At 39.5% G+C, this 24,092-nt stretch overlaps 1 non-coding gene and 1 pseudogene across 1 annotated transcript; one reads left to right on the forward strand and one right to left on the reverse strand.

The window, feature by feature from the left end:
- Positions 1-3,193: 3,193 nt before the first annotated feature.
- LOC123615552 (small nucleolar RNA SNORA18) lies at positions 3,194-3,322 on the reverse strand. Its single transcript, XR_006723210.1, has one exon. It is a non-coding gene; the product is annotated as a small nucleolar RNA SNORA18 (small nucleolar RNA).
- Positions 3,323-6,666: 3,344 nt separating this feature from the next.
- Positions 6,667-24,092, forward strand: part of LOC105065451 (protein ILRUN pseudogene) — a 33,085-nt pseudogene continuing 15,659 nt past the window's right edge.

Below are 24,092 nucleotides of genomic sequence, written 5' to 3' on the forward strand. Positions count from 1 at the left end.
ACCCTAAATGATTTTTTAAATTTTAATTTCTAAATCTTGGTTGTTCTTATACAGAAAGTGGTTGGTGTTTTTTATTTATTTGTTTACTTTTTTGGTAGAGGTGAACGGTAAATGTGGACCACATGTAAGTCTTCTATATTCTTTTTTTAAGAACTTTTAAAATGTAAAAACAAAGAAATTTATGACCATCCTTCATGGAAACAGGCCTTAAAATTAATAAATCTAGTAGTTTTATTGCAAACAAAAATATAAAATAACTCTTATCTCCCAGGCTATACAAAAACAGATTGTAAGCCAGATCTGGCACGTGGGCTGTGGTTTGCTTACTCTTAGAGGATAATTGATTTTGTACATCGATCTTGTATTTTGCAAATACTCTAAACTTGCTTATTCTTGTAGCTTTTTTTTTTTTTTTTTGGTAGATATTGACATGACTGTTCTTGACTAAACATTAGTCAGGCTCTCCAGGCCCTCTAGGCCTCGATCTTGGAATCTGTCCTTGTCAGGCAGGCTTACGATGTTCTGAGTAGCAAGAATTGCTATGTCAGTTTGTAGAAAACCCCTTAGCCTTGATAGCCAATCATTCTAGATACCTGGTCAAATTCTTCATCCCTCATGTGGTATCTGACCACTCAGGCCTGCCTTCAGCCAGACTTCTGGCAGATCAATTTAGCAAAAACCTGCCTTACCCCTGATGTTTCCTCTCAGTAAATTTCCTTTCACTGAGCACCCCCACCACCGCTCCTTGGCTATAAACGCCCACTTGTCCATGCTGTATTCAGAATTAACTCCAGCTCTAGCCTTAGGGCTCTCGTCCTTACTGCAACAGTTCCCGAATAAAATATGCTCTTATTGCTTTAACTTCTGTCTAACGATGGTTATAATGATACGATCAAATTTTCTACACAAATAATCATACTGTCGGCAAAGTTTTATTTTTTATTTCCAGTGGGTTCCCTTTCCTTCTTTCTTTTTCTTTCTTTCTTTTTCTTTCTTTCTTTCTTTCTTTCTTTCGCTTGATTGCACTGTATAGATACATACGTAGGTAGGTAGGTAGGTAGGTTGGTAGGTAAGTAGCTTGATAGGTACATAGATAGATATGTAGGTAGGTAGGTAGGTAGGTAGATAGACAAATAGGTAGATAGCTAGTTAGATTTATTATGAGAAATTAATTCATGTGATTACAGAGGTTAAGTCCCAAGGTCTGCCATCTGCCAGTTGGATACTCAAGAGGATCAGCGCTATAATTTAGTCAGGGTCTGAAGGCCTGAGAGCCAGGGAAGCTGACAGTGTAAGTCCCAGTCTGAGGGCAAGAGAGACCAATGTTCCAGCTCAGCAGTCAGGCAGAGAGACCTCAACTTCCTCCACCTTTTTGTCCTATTCAGGCCAACCTCAGTGGTTGGATGAGCCCCACCCATACTGGGGAGAGCAATTTGCAGATGTTAATCTTATTCAGAATCACTCAGATTAACATATGACTCGATATCTGGGCTCCCCCTGGCCCAGTCAACTCTTAAATTTAACCACACGTTGTCCAGGTCTATAAAAGAGAGATTCATTCACCTGTCAATTCTTAAAGAGTGCTTATTTACGCAACCTGGAACCTGGCCTGGTGGGACGCATTAGGAATAGAGTAGCAGCATTCTGTTTATCTATTGCTGTGTAACACAGTAACCCAAATTTTGTAGCCTTAAAACAACTACTTTAATTTGCTCATGGCTCCCAGGGGCCAGGAATCTGGAAACTTCAGAGGAACCTGTCTTAGGGTTGGGGCTTCGTGATTACATAATGAACAAGTTGAGGTGTAAATGGTGATATTAACTAACAAGAGTTCCTGGTGAAGCTTCCTCTTAAATCTCAAAGAGTCTGTTCGGCATCGTGGGACCGTCTGGTGGTCTGGAGGGTCATCAGCCCCATGACCTTCTTTATCTGATCAGACTCATCAGGTGCCAGAAGGAACTTCGGAGGGTCTGGTCACTCCCCTGAGAGTATCGTCCGGTGACTCCCTTCCTGGGGGAGTGACTCAGAATCCAAACATGACTGTAAGTTTCAGTTGCCAGAGAAAGGTGAAACAAACAGGAGAATCAATCAGTTCAGCTTTAACAACAGGCCTGGGAGCCGGGAGCTGTGTCAGTCAGTCAGGTTTGCTGACCATTTTCGAAGCAAGCGGTGAGCGTAAAGCTAAGAATTTGTTAACCTAAGTGTGGCCATTCTGCTATTTCTCCTTCAAGCATGCCATCACTTACGAGTGTCACAGCCCAGAAGCAGTGGAGGTGCCTGGCGGAGTCGGGCCTCCCGGGCCCCAGTCTGCTGGTGCTGCCGCTGCTGCCGCCGCCCACACAAACGTGGCTCCCTCATGGAGCTGCACGGCAGAGCCTGGGCCGCGGGCTCCCCGGCTCTTTCATGGCGACAGTTTTGCTGATGCTGAGAGATCAGGGAGTCACCAGTGAGAAAGAAAAGAACACAGTTCTGGGCTGCTGTCCTAAAATGCTATGAGAAATCCCCAGAGAGGAACAGGAAGAAACTAAGGGAGGTGGGATGTTCCAGGCTACGGGGACAGTTGCTCTGGAGTTCTAAATCCACCATTCTTACTTCCACAGTTCCCAGTCTGTTCACAGTAGGCTCCTAACAGTCCACCTTTCAGGGATTCACTTTAGGGTAATCATTCTTTGTTTTTTGTTTTTTTTCTTCTACAAAAAGTGTAAAGAACTTTTTAATTGTGTAATGTAGGCAAAATTATTTAAGTCAATAAAATTTTTATAAGAGTTTCACATGTTCTGTGACACTCCACTGCCCATCACTTTAATTCCCCCAGTGTTCGAGTTGTAATCTGCAACATAGCCCTTTCAAAAAGAATTTTTGCTCAGTCAACAGTTGTCATGTCGGTCAGTCCATGATTCTTTTAGTTGGGGTTCTTTGATCTCCATTGGAACATGGACACACTTCAAAAACTCCTCATCTGTAATCTTTGGGCTCCAATTTCCCTGAGCAGTTTACTTTAGGACTATATTTAGGGTCAGGGAAGTTTGACCTGCCTGGTTTTGAATTTTAGACACCCACTAAACATGCATTAAGTTCAAATCATGTTTACACCTAATCTTATCACACCCTAGAACGGCACTGATCATTGGGATACGCCAATACCTAAGATAAAAATGTTTGACAGTTATTTTTTTCATCGTTTATTTAGCAGCTCTGTCTTGGAGTTCTTTCCCAGAGATCTAACATGTAGTTCTTTGAGAAAAGGAAACCATATAGTTACTTTGAGATGTTTCCAGTGATGTGGGTCTATAGAAGAAGCATCACTGGGCTGGCCCTCAAGAGTGGTAACCATTCTTAACATAAAACATAGTTGGAAATGACACATTTTTAAACATCAGGGGCTGGAACTCAGTTGGAAGAACGATGAGGACACCTGTGTCACTTACATGAGATGCCGCAGGTCACTGAGCAGCCTCACGCTGTAGAACCCCCCTGCTCTGCTAAGAGGTCACTGGAAGCAAAGCCTGTGATGAAGGAAAAAAAAAGAAATCCCCTGGGGCCAGTTGTAGCTCTGTTGGCCGTGGGTCCTTTCTTGTGTGTTCGTGTTTTATTTCATGTCTTGAAAGGGATGCTGGCCATCTGAAGCTCAATCCTTTCCTTCTGGAGATAATTTTACGCCCCCTGGTTTGGGAGGAAGATTGATTCTGGGCTCAGAGGAAAATGATCTGTCCTGCATGAAATACGGCCGTGGGAAGAGGCCAACACAACAGCAAGAGAGATGCACTGCGGCTCCTCCACTCCTCCCGCCTCATCTGCCCCTCCCCTCCGCGATGGGGGTGCCGGCTTTAACTCAGGTACCTGGCACCCTGGCTGGAGCTCTCTGCGCGCGTCTGGCCACCCCGGGTTGGGTGGGAAGGTGACTTGAGAACACCCTGGCCCCGGCTGCATTTCTGCTCCTGTGGGTGATCTCCTTGCTCTCCTTTCCCTGTGGTGATCCCAGAAGTTTCCTTCTGTGGAAGGCACTCTCTGACTGCTGGAAACACAGCCCGTGATCCGGAGGCTTATTTCATGACTTCCGCCCCAATATCATAACCTTGTGTCAGAGTTCTGAGGAAAACTGATGATCAGCAAAGAAACTAGAAATCAAATGTCACTGAAGAAAGATGGCTCTTCCCCGGCAAATTCGATGTAGACTCCAACTAGAGGTTTGCACACCTGTAACTGCAGAATACACTTTCCAAGGACGCACGGCGAGGTGCTATCTGGACTGGGGCATCCATCGCGTTATTTATATCGAGGGTCTCCCAGGAAATTTCTGCTTCTATTTTCTGCTTTGGTTGTGACTCTTCTCTCCAGAGGTGCAAGAATTAAAAGGAACGCTTAGGAAATTCTGCTCCAAGAACTTGCAAGAAAGTTATTGTTGGCCAAAATTCACCTTCCAATTAACAAAAAGGGAATACAGGGGCTTGTTAAAAATGTAACCTCAATAAGAGACATGAGGTGAGACAGAATGCTCAAATGACAAAGACACATAGAATCTTGCAGGACCCTTTAATTCCTGAGGCTCTCATGTTTGTACACAGTGCAGGTGATGAAGCAGAGAAAAATCTTTCCTACTTGGTAATGAAGGCCGGTCTCCCAAGGACCTTTTCTTCCAGTAATTGGTCACCTGCTCTCTCATTACTGCATTTCCTCACAAGTAATAAGGCTGAAGTTCTTTAGGAATAGTCTGTGGGGGTTTAATGCCTCCCAATCATTTTGAGTCTGCGACTTCATAGAGCAGAGAGCTGAACAAATGAGGAGATTGCTCTTTGGAGCTCAGCAGGCAGAGGCCCGAAGCACTTTAAGACACCGCAGGACCAACATCGCAGCGTTTGCTGCGCCCCGTACCCGCTCCCCTCCGCTTCCTAATTTGGCCCTGCAGCTCCCACCACGCCACACGTACACCGGCGCTGGATTTCCTGGAGCGACTGTCAACTCTTGCTGTAAAACTTATTCCAACCTCAGTACCTCCTGGATCATGAGCATGATGTTTGGCAGTCAAGAGAGGTCCAGGCCTCCACCTCCACTGACTTTGCTCTGCTGTCTGGCATGACGGCGGCCGGTCTAAACCCGATATGCCAAAGTTGGTGGCAGGTGTGACACTGCCCGAATCCCTGGTGATGATTTATAGACTCTTGGGAGATTTCATGTCCACCCACCATCCTTCGTTAGAGACTCTGCTCTGGTTACATGAGCCAAAGTTAATTGCACTCAAGTACGGAGGATATAGCTCAGTGGTAGAGTGAATGCCTAGTGTGCACCCACGAAGTCCTGGGTTCAATCCCCAGCACCTCCATTAAAGAAATAACTAAACCTACTTACTTCCCAAAACAAAGTTAATTGTATGCTAAACAGCATTATGTGCAGTAGGCAAGAGCTCAAATATATATATATTTCCCTCCCAAAGTATCTTTTGTTTTGTTTCTACACTTTTTTACTGAATTATAGTCATTTTACAATGTTATGTCAAATTCCAGTGTAGAGCACAATTTTTCAGTTATACATGAACATACATATATTCATTGTCACATTTTTTTTCGCTGTGAGCTACCACAAGATCCTGTATACATTTCCCTGTGCTACACAGTATAGTCTTGTTTATCTATTCTACATTTTGAAACCCCAGTCTGTCCCTTCCCACCCACCTCCCCCTTGGCAACCACAAGTTTGTAATCTATGTCTATGAGTCTGTTTCTGTTTTGTATTTATGCTTTGTTGGTTTTTTTTTTTTTTTTTTTGATCCAAAGTATCTTTAATGAAAAGAATGCAATGCTTTCCAACTTTGCAACGCCTGGGGGAAAATGTTGAACATGGTTACTTAACAAGGGTAGATATCCCTTCCCAGAAACATAATGTGTCTAAACTAAAACTAAAATAATTCAAAATCACGTCAAGCCCTTTGGTAAATAATTCCCCGATGGTCATTAGTATTGGTAGGTTCCTGAAATGTTGTTAAGTGCTTAAGTTTCGTTAAGACGATCAAATTATTAAAATGCGTATGCTGGCATGATTCACACAGCAAGCTGGAACCAGGAAGAGACAATTCTCCTCATATGAAAACTTTCATTGTCCCCAAATGACTCTCAGAAATCAAGGAAGACTATTCTTAAGCAAAAGCAGTAAATGACTGCATCTAAGATGAAAGAAGGTGCAATGCTGCCTGGGGACTATAGGTGGCAGTGTGCAGTGCAGCCTTGGGGGTGGGGGTCCACTGGGGGCAGTTTCTTTTTTTTTTTAATTAAAGTGTAGTCAGTTTACAATGATGTGTCAATTTCCAGTGTACAGCATCATGTTTCAGTCACACATCTACATACATATCTTCCTTTTCATAGTCTTTTTCAATGGAGGTGACTATGAGATAACTCTGCTTGTTTGGGTTGTCCCCATGGCTCAAAGTCAGCAACGAATTGTTTGACATTTTGCTCTGCTTTTGTAAGTAGATTGAGCCAATGTATGATTTCTTGGAGACATTAAGTGATCTAAATCTCTTATTCTTTTCCCTTCCTGGAAACAAATCCCCTAATATCTTTGGTTTTAAGTCCAAACCTAGACAGTAATGTATGCGGCCCCTAATTACAAAAGCCAGAGCCATGAGGTCTTTGCTGCCTAGCTGTTTTTGAGCTGCAGATAACGGAGTAAGTGATGTCGTCCAAGAAAAAGGAGCAGAAGGACCAGCAGCCGAGCAGCCTGCTAAGTGGGTTGCAGCTAGAACTGACCCCTTACCGCGGCATTTTTACGTTAGATGCTCAGGGAGGGCTCACCATCTCTCCTCTAACTACATCCCCCTCCCAGGGTGTCAGTGTAAGAAACATGATGTTCAGCTTGGCCAGTAATTGGTCCTCACGTGTCACGAGGATGCTGGGAGATTAATGAGACAATAAACAGGAAACAATCCCAGATCTTTGGAGACAGGCACTTTATAAATTCCCATCCCTGGGAGGGGCCGTTGGTCCTCTCCTTGGCACTTAACCATTGGTTCCATTATGGCTGGAGGCGTATGTCTTTTATGATCTTAGATACCTTTCCCAGGCCGTGCGTGCAGACTCGCATTTGTTTGTGTCCCCCGAAGTGTCCGTTGAATGTTTGGTGTATAAATGTAGAGCCAATTAAATCAGAGACACTGGAAATAGCCCCGGAAGGCTAACTTCTTCAGTCCTTTAGCATTTTCCCTGACGTCACTCTATGTCAGCATCACAGAAATGAACTTACTCCTCCGCTCCGGAAACGTTACACATCGCGAAAATCTAACCAGGTTTTCAGAAAGCAGCGTAAGTTTCTGAATTTCAGAAAGGCCTAAACTGTTTTAACTCTCATCCTAAATAGAATTGTGAGGGAACTAGTGGGAGACCCCAGGAATTCCCTTAGTGTCCCTCAGTCATCTCTGCTTTCCCCGATCATGGGTTACACTACTGAACAATTAATTGTTGGGCCTCCCAATCACATTAACTATAAGTGCCTGGCCAAACTGTATAGACATCTTCACATAAAATTGCATTCTTTTGGAAAATTAAATACTGATATGAAATATCCATGTTTTGTTGGCTTGTAAATGATTTTATGGGGCTACAAAGAGAGAAAATATGTTAAATCAGGTATTAAATATAGTGTTTTATTTTAGAGGTTTTTGGGCAAGATTTAAGTTTGTTTGTTTGTTTGTTTTTTTCATCGTAGAGGGTATTAAGATACGTGTGTATAAATGGTATGTCGGTGCTCAGTCACCTTGCTGCAAGATGCCTCTACTTTCCTAATTCCTGATATCAAAGCTGCACTATAAAATAAATAAGCTACAAAGACATATTGCACAGCTCAGGGAATATAACCAATATTTTATAATAATTTTCAATGGAGTATAATCTATAAAATTTCTGAACCACCGTGTTGTCCTCCTGAAACCAATATAATATTGTAAATAAACAAAACTTCAATTAAAAAAAAATTTTAAAAGCTGCACTAAATTTGGAATTTAATTCACGTGATGTGCCCTGCCAACAGCAAGTTCAAAGTTCCAGAATTTTGAGGTGTAAGTCCCTTCTAACTTCTGAAGTCTCTGATGTCACACGAGTGAGCAGAATCCTCCAGTGATAGCACGGCCGGTGTTGCTAAATTAAGACTGAAAAGGAGTAATCTTGCTGACTACTTCCAGCTAATTCTCAGAAACGTAAAAGGAAGTTTAGAAGAATTTTCAGTTTTACTTAATTATCTAAGAATTGTATTTACTTTTTTTTTTTTTTTTTTTTCCATATAAGATGCTCTAATAGCCCTGGAGCGGGCAGGGAGCCACAGCCCCACCATGGGAAACGCTTCTCTAAAGATCCCGCTCCCTTCCAGAACTAGCACGGGGTGGGGGCGTCTTTTCACACTGGCTCTCATGATGGGGCCTGATGCACACATTTGGCTCCTAAAGGCATCTCATCTCTGCAGGATCCCAAGTACCAGCTGTGACCTCCAGTGGGACTGTAGCTGGACACTGGGCCTCACGTGGGCATGGGCTTAGTGTGGACACTGGGCCCGGCAATGACACTGGATCAAAGCGATGAGAACGAACATCCTTCATTGTTCTTGATTGCAGGGGAGAGCGGTCAATACCTCACCATGAAGTGTATTCGCTGTAGGGTTTTTGCAGACGCTCTTTATCAGATTGAGGCCCTTTACAAGGCGAGGTTTGCTGAAAATTCTTTTTTTTAACCATGAATGGACGTTGAATATTGCTGAATATTTTTTCTGTATCTCATGAACTAATCATGTTTTCTTTTTCTTACTTAATCTCTTCATATGATAAATTATATATATATTTTTTTCAAATACAGACCCATGCTTGCAATCCTGGGATGAATCCCACTTGGTCATTTTATCTTTATCTAAAAGAACTCCCCTCTGCCATTCTATCGCCTAACCAAACTGCAGTTATTAAAATTGAAGCCCATGCTAGAAAAATAACCTGAGTGCCAGAGACCTGCTCTAGCAGACTTCCATGCTAAACCAGCCTGCACTAACGCTGTTCCAATATGCAACCTGAATGAGCTCCGTAAGACTGACTCTAATCAAATTGTGTATGATAACTTATATAAAAGACAGAATCAGGCATCTGAGCTGGAGCAACAACGTTGTGACCAATGAGAATGCAAATTTATATTAAACAAGGACTCACTAAGGGCCTGGAGAGCTGCTTAGTTCTTCCTGAGTCCTTAAAAATGCCCTTACTGAAAGCTCCACATCCCGGAGTTAACCATGGCCCAGAACAAGTAATCCAAATTGTGAAAAGGTATTGGTAGGGCACCTGCTCAAAGGTCACCAGGTTGGTTTACGACCAATGCCTGGTTTGTCAAATCCATAAGCCTGGAAAGACTATTCAGGCATTAGATGGAGGATTCGCACCACCTACTGGGCCACTGAACACTTACAAATGGATTGCATCCAATTGCCTTCTGCAAACAATATGGTCTTGTAATTGCATGTTCTCAGAATGGACTGAAGCCTCTCCATGCAGAAGGGCGGGCACCACCACTACGGCTAAGAAACTTTTAGAAAATGTATTTATTATGGGATGTCCCCAGTGAAGTCTCCAGTGATGAAGGGAACTCATGTCACTGGACAAAAATATTTAAGCAAATAAGGTGCTGCTGACACAGTGGTATTGCCACTGTCAAGGCCACCCTCAGTCATCTGGTAGAGCAAATGGACAAATGGCAGCACTCTTCAAAACACTGAGACTTTTGGGGGGGCAAAAATGGCAAAATGGACGGAAGAAGTGTAGCTTGGCAATTGAGTGGAAAAGGGAAAGAAACAGCAAAAGAGGGACATTTAGAGTTTTACAAAACAAAAGAAAACCAAAGAAATTAAGGCCACTCAATATTTTCCCCCACCAAAAACAACAACAACAACAAAACTCACCAAAAAAAAATTTTGCTAAAGTATCTGGACTTGGCTATACTGACAGATAAAGAAGCCTTTAAATTAAGAATCTTGTAAAACATCCCAAAGCCACAGAATCAGCAAGGAAAAGATTAACTAATCCGTGCAGAGTTAGTGCAAAGTAATTAGAAAACAAAATTCAACACAGATCAATGGAAGAAAATCTCTCCTTTACAGACACAATAATGGGCAGAACAGAGCTGTAAGGTCACATTGTACATGGAAATGCATATGTGTAAGCAAGCATCGAGGTGTATTTAAAAAAAGACTTGAATCAGAAATTCAAAAACAATTTGACACAACATTGTAAAATGACTATAACTCAATAAAAAAATGTTTTAAAAAAAGAGAAAATGGAAGAAAATGGTTGAAGAATACAATTCTGTTATTTGAAATGATTGAGAAATGAGGTATTTAAATAAATCACATTTTGACTTATTTAAAAAAAAAGAAATTCCAAAACAAAAAACAGAAATGAACAAAAACCAAAGCAAGGAAAAAAGAATTGATAAAAAATCAGGAAAGAAATGAAGTGAAAAACAAATTTAATTACATTTGGTAGAGAAAGAACATAGAAATAAGAAATAATATGATAAAAAAATTGTAAAATGTTATGACAACGTTAAGATTAAGCCTGTCTTATCAATAAATATAAATGGACTTAACTATTACAAGGAAGAAAAAGTATTTCCAATTTGGCTCATAAAGACCCAGTTATACGCTCTATGCAAAGAGACTAAAAACAAAATAATGAACAAAATTATACAAAATACAAGGAAGCAGAGAGAGCAATTAACCTACCAGACAATGTAGAATTCAAGCCAAAAAGCACTAAATGTAACAAAGAAGCATACTTTTCTCGTACTAAAAGCCACAATTTGCAAAAATACAATGCTAATAAGTATTATGTATCAAATAATATGGCAAACGCCATTATAAGGCAGAAACATCAGGAAATGGAAGGAAACATGGACAGAAACAGGAGACCTTATTACACTACTCCCAGTACAAGACGGACCAAGCGGACAAGCAGTAGATAGGAAGACAGAAGGTCTGCACCACACCCTAATATGGGAGCTCTCGTGGGTACACGTAGAATTCTACACCCTAATAATGACATGCTCTTGTTTCCCACACGCCATGACATACGCAAAGAAACGAACCACATATTAGGCGAATTCTAATCTGCAATAAAAGCAATAAAACTAGGAATTACAAGCAAAACAGAACGCACGAACGTCCTTCCACTTGGAAATTAACGCATCTCATGTTGAACAAACCTTAGGTGAAAGGAAAACTACAAACTGAAATTGCAGAATTTTCTTAAAACAAAAACAAACAAAAAACAACAACAAAATGAGAACAGCATATACAAGAAAGCAATGAGCAGGGAGACATTAATAGCACTGAAACACTTTTAGCGTTAACATTTAAATAATGGAAGTAATAAATTCCCAGTTCAAATAAATTAGATAGAAACAATAAAATAAATCACAGAAAGCATGAGCAAAGAGATAAAAATGAAAGCAAAAATTAATGGCATGGAGAACCTAAAATAACAGACTTTAAGAGAGAAAAACTCTGAGTTTTTAAAATATTCAGAAATAGACAAATTACTAGCCACTTTGATGAAGACAGGGAGAAAACACAAATATGCAAAATAAGAAATGATAAGGCATCACCACTGAGACATTTTAAAATATCACCAGAGAGTGCTTTGCAGACCTGTATAAAAATTAACTTAAGAGTCTGGTTGGAATGGTTAAGCTTCCCCCTTCATGATTTCCTGAAAAACAAACAAACAAAAAGAAAAAGTTATTCTATTAAAAGCATCAATTCCTCTTGGATCCAAATTCGCCCAAGGAAAGCTCTGGGAGTCAAGCTACAGACAGGTGCCAACGCGTTCCTCTGGGTCTAAGGGGCTTCCTTGGAGAAAAGGGGGGTCTTCTTGTTCTTCAAATAGTTAAACTGACAAGATAATAGTGCCACGTACGTTCGGTTTGGTCACCGTCTCATTTGTTGGAAGTCTGCTGGAGTCCTCCAGAGGAAAAGGAAATAAGGCACCGCGGGAGGGCATTGCCACACCGTGCTGCATTTTTTAAAAGGCTGCTTGATTTTTTTATAGAGACAGAACTAAACTGAATTCCAATGCTGTGGAGGCTGGCAGGACTCCGTGTTCTGCTCTTCAAATAGTTTTGAATATCAATGAAGGATTATGTATTAAACTGTCTGATGGGCTGTTTTATACCTCTGAGCAGGGAGTGCTGCCAGGAAGAGTTTAAGTAAATGTATTCATAGATGTAGGGGGTATAAGAGTTGTGGCTACTAGTGAAGGAGCCCTTTCTGATTAGCTGTCGTTGACCCATCTGGGCGCTGAGGGGCATCCAGGAGCAGACACGCGAAATGACTAGGAGGCCATTGCCTGCACCCAATACTAGTAGACATCCTGGTAATGTACGCCCAGGAGGAATATTTCTCTTCATTGAAACATGCCCTGTCAAACTTTATGAACACAAAAGAATGATCAGCGTTCAAACAGCAATGAGTCATCTCCCAGAACAGCTCGCTCGTACCCTCTGCTCCCAAGTGTCAGCAGAATGAGGTGTCAGAAGGATCCCATGTGAAAGATTGGCACCTGCAGCTGGAGGCAGAGTTCACTTTTACAGTTAATTCATAAATAGAACAGGTTTGGAGAAAAGCAGAGGGGTGGATGTCATGGACAATCAGGGAAACTTAAAAAGATGGCCTTTGCAGTCCATGAACGGAGCCCCGATCACATTCCTGCAGCTTGCGCCGGAGAACTCTGTGTCTTGCTTTACGCCGTCCGGACACAGGCCAAGCCTCTGATGCTCTGTGCCCTTCTCCTCTCCAGCCAGCACGGAGAGTCGTATTGGCAAGGAGGATGAAACCAGAACAGCGCACTAGCTCTGGCTTGACTGAGGGACGTTGTCTCCTGGAACATCTGTCTCCTACAAGCTTTGAAGCACATTAAGTAAGCGAGAAGATTAATGAAAAATTTCAAGACTTGTCTAAGCTACCCAGCCAAGTCAGATCCTTCCGGGGGGAGCTGTCTGTTAAAACAGCACATCCCTCATGGCCGACCGTCTAACTCAACAGCCTCCATTTCCACTTCAGCTCAACTCCAGGCTGAACCACTGGAATCTCACCATCACTCGCAGACGCTTCTGTGGACTGAAGCTTCCTGTTCCTCTCAAGCTATTTTCCACTAATCAGCGTCCAACCTCTTTTTACCCTTGGCCCCTCGGAGGTCTCTCTGTTTCCCTCCACTCTTTACTCCCTGTGATCATGGCCAGTCTGGACCATGGCAGCCAAGTCTTGTCTCCTTCTGGAATTGCTTATCTTTTGACTTCTAGCCATTTCTATCCTCACCATCCCCAGTCCTGAGTGAACCCTATTGCTCGCCTCTCCATGGTTCTGGGGAAGAAAACTCCCTAAATTTATAAACAAACTGTAGCAAAGTAGGTCCTCTAATTGATCATTTCTAGTATCATTTGTCCCCACAGTTTTGTTCAGTATATAAAAGTCAACCTGGTATTAACCTATAATAAAAAAGAATATGAAAACAATTACATGTATGTATACGTGTGATTGAAACACTATGCAGTACACCAGAAACTGACACATCATAACTGACCATGCTTCAATTAAAAAAAAAAAAAGTCAACCTGTGTCTTTGAATTCCCTATCACATTTTCCGTAGTAACTCCAATCACATTGTCTTCATATCCTCCTATTCAGCGGTCATCTTCCTGGCTCTCAGGAGATTTCCTAAGGTGAGCATGGCCCCAAACGTGAGTTTCCTCAAATTCCCAACTTCAGAATTGTCATATGTTCTTTTTCTTCTTTATCAGCCCTTTTCATGAGGATGGTCCCCAATAATAACACTTGCTCTTTTCCACAGTGCTTTCACCCCATTTCCTCCTGTCAACTATAAAAATTTGCTCCACCCATTTCCCCAAATAACTTGCGTGTTACGTCCCTGTTCCTCTGTTGACTCCTTCACTCAGCCTTGAAACAAATCACTTGCTTGTACAACACAGGTCTCCATTACCAGATAATGATGCCTTATGTCCACCTCGAAAAACAGAAGAGCTTAAGGTTAACCGCCTTCAGCAAGGTTTTTACACAGAGTTTTAATATTATGTGAACTTGAAAATTGATAATCCATATATGATTGATATAACTCTCTGTTAATCATGAAGGCAGAAGAAACTGTCCTTGGTTATTCTGGGAAAATATAAATTTCTAACAGATACTCAATTTTAATACAAAATTCCTGGGGTAGGTATTATTCAGGCTGTGAAGCTGTTTATCACCAAATGATGTATAATGCTCATTTACTTGTCATTTCAAAAATATGACTTGCTGTTTCAGGAGTAAATATTTTAAAGTACAAGTTATATATTCTGTTTGCTAATTTAATACAAATTTCTTTAGTTTTAAGTAGTAATGGTCATGCAATGAGAAACATCAAAAATTGGATTTTCCAAGAGAATGCATAGCTTAAAAAATGCAAACCGGGAGGAATTAATATTATTTAACTTACCAGGATAATGAATCTTTCCTCAAGAAACATATATTTGTGTTTTTAAAAGTTAAACTTAAAAGTTAAATGTCTCATTCTTAGCAAGGAATATACACAGTAACATTTGCATTTATATAATGGTAAACTTTAAAATCAGTAAAAATTCATTTCTTAGGTTTTCAACTAATGTGAATTTATTGACTGGAATGCAAACTGATGAGTGATATTCCCCTTAAAACGTTTCTGTTTTTAATTAGCAATTCTAATTTTTCTTTTTCACTTTTATTCTCCTTTCTCATCCCACTATTATTCAAATTTCTTAGGTTAGTAGAAAGTGTTTTTTTTTTTTTTAAATACTCTTTCTGCACTTGATTGTTAAATCCAGGAGAACTGTCCCTTGTTCTCTTTATTTCAATGACTATAGGTTTTTACTGTTGAGATTTTACTATAGGTTAAAAGATGAATAAAAGAAGCTTTTAACATTAGGGTTAGGGTAGGGCTTCCCCTATGTTTTGGGGATAAGCGTTTCCCCTAGGACTGTACAATTTTCTGCATAGCTGTAATGATTCCCAAATCTGAATAAGAATTGAGTGGCATGGAATTCATGAGATTTTTTTTCTATATTTTTAAAATACAGAAAAATCTAAAGATGAATTTTTGAAAATGTATTTTAGCTGTTTGAAAAACTCTAATTTAAGTTGACCAGTTAAAGTAATTCTGTATAACCTATAGCATTTGTGTTCCAATTCCATTTGCATTGTTCAGGAATACGTGTGTGTGTGTGTGTGTGTGTGAGACATGTGTCTATAGGTGCACGTTTACTTCCAGATGTACCCCCAAATGATCCCAGTGAGGGGTGAGGCACGGAGCTAAGGCCCAGTGTGGGACACAGGAGGTGCCTGGCAGAGCCGAGCAGCCTGGGCACCTAGGACAGAAGGGGCACCGGACAGATTTCTCTCCTGAGGCACAGAGACAAAGCAACAGTCATCCGTAGGCTCATGGGTGCAGCAAACACGACTGCTCTAATCACCTGAGCTTGGGACCAAGTGGCCCTCTCTGGGTCGTTTGAGGAGCAAATTTCAATCTTGCTGTTTTAGGTAATTTGCAAAATTGTTAAGGGGAGGAAGAGTTCCTCCAAAAGAAGATGGTTCTGGGGCCACCTGGTGAACTTTAGGGTCCAATGACCCCCCATTCCAGGGCTCTCAGATGTCCACCTGCAAGCCCGCAAAAAAACAAAGCACATCTTTTTCTGACGCGTGTTTGCCCAGGCAGAATTAACAGCCTTGGGAAATGGCGAACCTCACAATAGCTCAGGCTGACTTGTCTCAGCCCACACGTGCTCCTTATCAGAGTCATAAATCCCACTGTCCCTTCATGGACCCGAACTAGCTTACCTGCCCCACAACCAATCAGAATCTTGTACACGAGCTGATCCCCCAGCTCCCAAGCCATTGTGTTCACCAAACTCTTCCCCATAAAAGACCCTGAGCCTTCACCACTGGGGCACACACGGGCAGTGTACCTAACAAGCTCCTTTTCTATTTTCATCCTTTGTCTCTGGCAAATTCTTGTACCACCCTCGGGCCAGCCTGCCATGTCCCACAACAGTGATGGCGTAACAGGAAAGAGCCCAAGAGGAGTGCTCTGGGCGTCTGGGACAGACTCTCTCACACGACTTGAGTCACCATCCACAGAACGTGAAAGCCAAAAGAAGGCAATGCCGGACCCCTGCTAATGTGCAGTGTGCACCGATAGTAAGAGAAACAGTCACTTCAAATCGTGAGACACTGGTTAAATGGCTTTGACGTGGTCTGCTGACTTTCCCTCCATCTGGTGTCCAGGTCTCAGCCAGACTCTGACCAAGTGACCTTCCTGTGACAGGCAGTGGCCGGGCCATCCCTGCCCCACACCCTGGCCATCCTGCTAGTGCTACTGAACTTTGTCTGCACCCTTCAGAGTCCATCACTCTTTCCACCTATTTCACTCTATTTATGAAGCCAAGGCATGGTGATTTATTTTCTCCTTCCACATGCATTAATAATAATGAGCCCTTTACATATTTATTAAATCAGACACTTTTTTGAGTTAGAAAGGATTATGAATGGCGCAAACCTGTCACAGATTGATATCAAGGCAGAAAGGATCCTGAATATTTCATAACTTAAAATTTCTTTCAATAGGGAGGAAATAATATTCTTCAAATATATTTATCAATATAAGGAACTAGAAATGGCAATGACATATTTCCTCATTTTACTTTCAAGCAGCCATTTTCAATAGATTTTATTAGTTTTACTATAAAAATATGATAATTATACATCATAAAAATATAATGGAATATGAAATATAATATTGAGGATATGGACTCACTATAGAGAAGACGGTACATCAGAAGTGACTTTTCCAGCCTTTCCCTACACCCAACACCGCAGCCATGTCCCACTCACACCCAATAGCATCATATTGACACATCTCTTATCTTGCTTTATTTGTTTGTTTGTTTGTTTATTAACTTAAACAACAGAAATTTATTCTCTGACAACCCTGGAGGCTAGAATTCAGTAGGACGAGTTCCTTCCAAGGCTGCGAGGGGAAGTTTGTTCCAGGTTTCTCTCTTAGCTCCTGGTGACTTGCTAGCAACTTTTGGTGTCCCTTGGCTTGCCGACACACGAGCCGTATCACTGCATTCATGTTCGCATGGCATTCTCCCTTTGGGCATGTCTGCTTCTGTGTCCAGATTCCCTCTTTTTATTGGGGCACAAGTCATATTGATTTAGGGTCCCACCTTTCTCCCCTATGACCTCATCTTAACTGTATCTGCAGTGTCATATGGGTACCAAGGGTTAGGACGTCAGCGTCTCTTTTGTTGGGGGGGGACACGATTCAACATATAATACTTAGTCACTTTTAAGGAGAGAATAGAGCTGGTGAACAATGCATCACCGAGCTGACCTGAGTTGCCAGGGCACTGAGCACCAGTGGGCAGGCTTCTCCCAGATGTAGCAATCAGTCCTCCTTGGAAAATGGTCAGAGCACATGTGGGAGTGAAAGAGGGCAAATGCTGTCATGTGTGGTGACGATGGGACTCGGGACAAGAAGTCTCCTGAATGTACAACCTAAGGTAAAATCTTAGCCATGAAAATCCCTAATAAAGTGGGCAAAAAACTTCTACTTGAACTTGATCTCCCGAACTTCACTTGGGGAAGTCGTTGGCTGTGACCAACTTTATTTAAAGCATGAATATGCATATGTGTGTTATTTGTGTGTGCATGTGCATGTGGGGATGTATGTAGACACACAGACATATGATGATACGTCTGCGTACACACCTGTATCTTTACACGTGGTTCCTTTCTGTTCTTGAATATCCATTGATCTCTAATTGCTGCATTTTTACTCATGATGATATTGGCTCCAGTCCTCTTCCAACTGGCCGTGGCAGGGTTGGCTGTCTTGCAGTTCCAACATAAAAATGTTTGACTACTGGCAATGTTTTTGGTCATTGACAAGGTTTGGGTTTAAGAAAAATTCAGGAGTCAGGGTAAGAAAGCCCTGAATTGTAGAGAGTTGGTATGTGGTTTTAACAGCAACCTGGTGGAACTCATGTCAGTTTAGACTGCGGGACACAGAGATAGGCTACACGTGATTGGAGTTTTCAGTTTGCTTTTAGTACTTCAAATTCTCCTTTCTGGCTCTTTTATGAAGTTATTCATAAAGTAGCATCTTCTCTCCCAACTATCATAGTATAGGAAGGCCTTTAAAAAAGTTAATAAACTTCACTTTTTCGAGTAGTTTTAGGTTCAGAGCAAAATTGAGCAGAAAGTACAGAGATTTCTCACATAGTCCCTGACCCTACACACGCACAGCCTTCCCTGCCATCAATATCACGCACCCGAGTTGGACATTGGTGACAATCGATGAACCTACATTGACATATCTTAATCAGCCAAAATCCACAGTTCACATTAGGATTTACTTTTGCTGTTATACATTCTATGGATTTGGACAAATGTTTATTGACACATATCCACCATTGTAATATTGTAACAGTTTCACTGCCCTAAAAATTCTCTGTATTCTGCTCATTGATCCCTCTGTCTCCCCTTTTTCCATCTTTCCCTATATCCATCCCCACCGTGGAGGTAATTCAGCCATTTCCTATTCGCATCCAAACTGACACGCTCACTCATGTATTAACGGAATCATAATATACATGATATTTCTTACCTTGTTTTTTATACTTAATAATCTATAATGGAAATATTTTCACATACATACAATTTTTAAAAATATTAACCTTAAAAAAATCCAGCAGACTTTCAGTGAACCTTCCTTCCTTTTTTTTTTTTTTTAATTGAAGTACAGTCAGTTACAAAGTGTCAGTTTTTGGTGTACAGCACAATGTTCCAGTCATGCATATACGTATATATTCATTTTCGTATTCTTTTTCATTAAAGGTTATTAAAAGTTATCGAATAGTTTCCTGTGCTATTCAGAAGAAACTTGATTTTTTAATCCTTTTTTATATATAGCAACTAACATTTGCAAATCTCAAACTCCCAAATTTATCCCTTTCCACACTCTTTCCCCCGGTAACCGTAAGACTGTTTATTATGTTTGTGAGTCTGTTTCTGTTTTGTAGATGAGTTAATTAGTGTCCTTTTCTTTTCTTCTCTTTTTAGATTCCACATCTAAGTGATATAATATAGTATTATAAATACATTACTTTAATGATTAGAGAAAACAAAATAAAAAATTTAAGTAATAGGATGTTGCGTGGAATTTCCTTTTGAACAGCCAAATGACCCATTAGAGCCCATGGCTAAAACAAGTAGGTTCTAAGCAATCCATATTCTAAAGAGAGACATCTGTGTGGGAAAGGGCCCCGCAGCTTACAAGTGGTCATAGGAATCCTCCCTGCCCCTCTCTATGAGTCAAAAACTTCCCACCACACCCCTCTCTTCAGCCTATGCCCAGAGATTACTGATTGAACGGAGATCAGGGATCGGTTGGAAGGGTAAGAGTGAGAACTCTCAGAAGTTCAGTGTTATTTTCTGATCTTAAAATAGACTTTGCAGCTATATGTAGCTATGTAGATAGCACATCTTTTTCCATTCTTTTACTTTGAACCCATTTGTATATTGCATCTTACGAGTGTCTATTCTAAACAGTGTATAGTTGGATCTTATCTCCTTAAATTCAATCTGAAAGTCTCTGTCTTTTGATTGAATGTTTACTCCATTCATATTTAATATTATTATTGATAAGTTTGGATGGACATCTCCTATTTTACTTTATTTTTCCATATGTATTATGTCTTTTTTGTTTTCTCATTTTTCATTTATTAACCTATTTTGTGTTGGGTGAATGCTTTATGCTTTAAAATGTTATTAATTTTTTGAATAATCTAACTATATGTTTTTAACTTAAGTTCTTAGTTTTCTAACGGTTATCATATACACTTAATTTACAATCGTCTACTTCAGAGTCATACTAAATTAATTCCAGGTAGATACAAATACTTCACTCTTACATAGCTCTTGTTGCTATGTATATTTTGTCTATATATGTTATTTTTATAATTATTGCTTATCATTTTATAATTTATTAAAGCTGAGAGAAGAAAAGAGAGCAAGTGTGTACTTCCAGAGTTTGTTATATTAACTTTCTTATTTACTATTTCTGGTTCTCTTTATTTCTTCCTATGGATCTGAGTTACCTATCACATTATTTTCTAGGTCTGATAGAGCTTTGTTCTCAACTTCCTCCTTTTTATTGTTACTGTCAAATACATTACATTTTATGTGTTATAGGTCTAACAATACTATATATACATCTATGTATCACTTAAGAGAAGAAAGAAAAGGGTGGGAAGGGACAGACTGGGATTTTAAAATGCAGAATAGATAAACAAGATTATACTGTATAGCACAGGGAAATATAAACAAGATCTTGTTGTAGCTCATAGTGAAAAAAAATGGGACAATGAATATATATATGTTCATATATAACTGGAAAATTGTGCTCTACACTAGAATTTGACAACATTGTAAAATGACTATTACTCAATAAAAAAATGTTAAAAAAAGAAAAGAAAATAGACCAAACCAAACCCAAAGCTAGCAGAAGGAAGGAAATAATAAAGATGAGAATGGAAATCAATGAAATATAAAACAGAAAAAAAATAGATTTTTGAAAATCCATGAAATCAGAAGCTGGCTTTCTGGAAAAAGCTGCAAAATCAATAAACCTCAGCTAGGTTGATCAAGAAAAAAAGAGAAGACATAATTTCCAAAACCAAGAATGAAAGAACAGTATCACTGCAGATGCTGTGGAAATTAAAAGGATTGGTGGGATTATTATTATGAATAACTTTACACCAACAAAACAGCTAATTGAGATGAAACAGGAAAATTCCTAGAAAAATATCAATTACCAGAACTGATTCAGCAAGAAACAGAAAACAGATAAAAGAAGAAAAAAGGGAAAGACTGATAACTAGTAAGGAAATAGATTCAGTAATTAAAACACCTTGATTAAAAAAAAAGAGAAGTAAGAAAAAGAAATATGCCATTATATTGCCGTTTATAATTACATACAGAAATATTTTTACCAATGTTCTTCGTTTATTTTCCCCTGTGGGTTCAAATTACTATCTGGTTTCTCCTGCTTTCCGCCTGAAGAATTTCCTTTGGTGTTTTGTATAAAGCAAATTAGCTAGTAACAAGTTTCTTCAGTTTTTGTTTATCTTGGCAATGACTATTTCTGCTTCATTTTTGAAAAATAATGTTAAGTGATAGAAGATTCTTGGATTTTTTTTTTCCTTTTAGTTCCCCAAATATGCTATTCCGTTGCCTTCTTCTCTCCAGTGGTTTTGATAAGAAGTTAACTGTTAACCATGCATTTTCCTTGTACGGATGAGTCATTTTTCTTCCAGTGCTTTCAAGCTATTCTATTTGTGTTTGTTTTTCAGCATATTGAGGATGTCGCACCTGAGTGTAGATTTCAATCCTCCAAACCTACCTCGGGACAGTGCTATTTTCAGCCATGGCAACTATTCCAGGAAGGGCTTTTAGGTCCAGGGAGAAGCTCCTTTGCCCTCTTGATCTTGTTTCTATTTCAGATTGGTTGGGTTTTAAAAAAAATCTCTATTAATCCTAATCTAGGAACTACATCTATTAAGTCACTCAACTTTCCTCACCTGCAAAAATAAAAATAATTGATGTTTCTTCAACTTATCTGTAAATTTTACGGACATTAGAGGGTTAATTGCCAGCACACAAAGCAGTTTTAATATGCTTTCATATGACTGGGAGTGGGATAAACAATTTGAATATACTTTATGTTTTGTCTTTCCATATTTGAACTTTGGAAGAATTTTACAGGTGTTGTAGAACTCTGCCCTTTTTATCATCATTGATTCTAGGGATGTTTTCCCAAATTTTACAATTAGAGATTCCAATCTGCCTTTAGGAAACGACGTGAAACCACTTCCAGTTGAGGCAATTTGCAGCTGAAGCGGTAATTCAGGATTTGGCATATGAAAATTTCAGATGATCCTAGGATGTTCCCCCTGCTATCTTAACTGAAATAATGTTAGCTTGTTTAAAGTGCTTAGTGGCATAGTTTTGTGAAAAAGATCATTGTGGGCAACCCCCAAAAGCAATCACTTTCTTTAATGTGGGGAAACAATACATTCTTGATAGCAGCTCCCAATGTTTTAGCCAGTATCACAGAGTGCCCCATCGTTGTCTACCTGAAAGTAGATTTTTTTGCCTTAGGACACCTATGTTAGGGTTTATGCATTGCTCACCCAAGTAAAATACTCAAAGAAAGCACCAATGTTAATTCCTTAAAAAATTAAAATATTATGGCCAGCCTATGAAATACTATGATTTCAAGTGTAATATGAATGGTTGCAACTCTACTGAAGAGTTAATTATTCCATTTAGCAATAAATTTGAAGACGACTCTTTTAGTGTGTGATTGGGTTTTTAACACATTGCAAATAAAAGAGGCTACAAATAAAAGAACAATAAAGTTTGCAAAATAGAATCACAAAGATCTGGATACGTACTTCGTTGGATATGAAGCCACTTATTCATGCAAGTGACAGTAAATGAGGTAAGTCTGTGCTCCAATTACTCAACACGAGATGGTACACAGAAATCATGGTGTCTAGTTGCATCAATGTAAGGTATTTAAAAAATTACTTTTTATTGCCCCTTCATTCCATCTCAGATAATTTAAGATTTTATGCTAGATCATTAGTGATTAATTTAATAGATGTAAAATCAATGCATTGGAATATGTAAACATAAGTAATTTCATCTGCATATCTATTGACTTTTTCCCAAAAGCTTTTATTTTATAAAAAGAAAATTTGGCAACTTCTGTCAATTGTATTTCATTAAATTTTAATAATAATAATAATAATAAATTATTATTATTATAAATAAAATTATTATTATTATTATTATTATTATTATTATTATTATTATGCCTCAACTATTTCTTGAAAACCCATCAAATTCCAGGTACACAACACAGAACAGTAATCACAGCCCACACCTGGAAGGCTGATTTTTTTCAGGCATTGCTCTAAGTACTTTCCATGTATTCATTTATGTGGTCCTCATGTTATTATTACCATCACATAAATAAGAAAACTGAGACGCAGAGAAGCTGAGCAAGTTGTGCAAGGTCACGTAGTAGAACCTGCACACAAACAAGGCTAACCAGGATCTAACTCCAGTTCAGCCCTGCTGATCCTGAAGTCACATGGACTTGAATTTGGCTACGTGCTCTGCTCTGAGGTCTGTAAACTCAGGCAAGACACTCAGGTGCCCCAAACTTCACTTCACTCATTGGCAACATGGGAGTTAATAGCCACAGTAGTGAGAACAACATCCCTCTGGTAACGCTGCTGTGAGACGGGAACAAGTTACTACAGAGAGGGCATTGATCCCATTCTCCAGCATGTTGTTAGTGGTCAGCATATGCTTGTCACTATCCTGAAATTTCTTATCTTTCCAAAGTTCTCATGTTGATATTTTGTCAGTAGTTCTCAGTCTTGCAGAAGCCATACCACCTTTACAGGGGATATCAAGTTCTTTGATTTTGAAGACAGCATTTATGACAACAACACGACCAAGTTAATCACAGTTGTATAGGAACAGAGGAGTGAATAAGAAATAATCCCTTTAAACACACATACTGATTGTAAAACACATCTCAGTTTCAAGAAAGGCATATATTTATTGACTTTTTCAAGACGTATGCATTACTTATATAAATGAGGATGTTATATTATTTCCAATAGTTATAACCTTATTTTTCTCCGGTCTCATTTTATTATATTAAATCAGTATTAAGTAATCATAGTATTGGCAAATGATCTGGCATTCTTAAGTCTTGTAAAAATGCATGATGCTCAGTGTTTAATGCACTTGTCCTTTTCAACATCAAAATAAACATAGCAAAAGCACATTGTAACACTGAAAATTCCATTGAAATAAATAATCTCAATATTCTAAACATAATCTATTATATACAATGCCATAAAAGTCAAAAGTACTCTGTGTATATGTCAGAACTCTTTGAAGGCAAG

Source organism: Camelus bactrianus, chromosome 31 (genome assembly GCF_048773025.1).
Source record: "Camelus bactrianus isolate YW-2024 breed Bactrian camel chromosome 31, ASM4877302v1, whole genome shotgun sequence".
Classification (NCBI taxonomy): Eukaryota; Metazoa; Chordata; class Mammalia; order Artiodactyla; family Camelidae; genus Camelus; species Camelus bactrianus.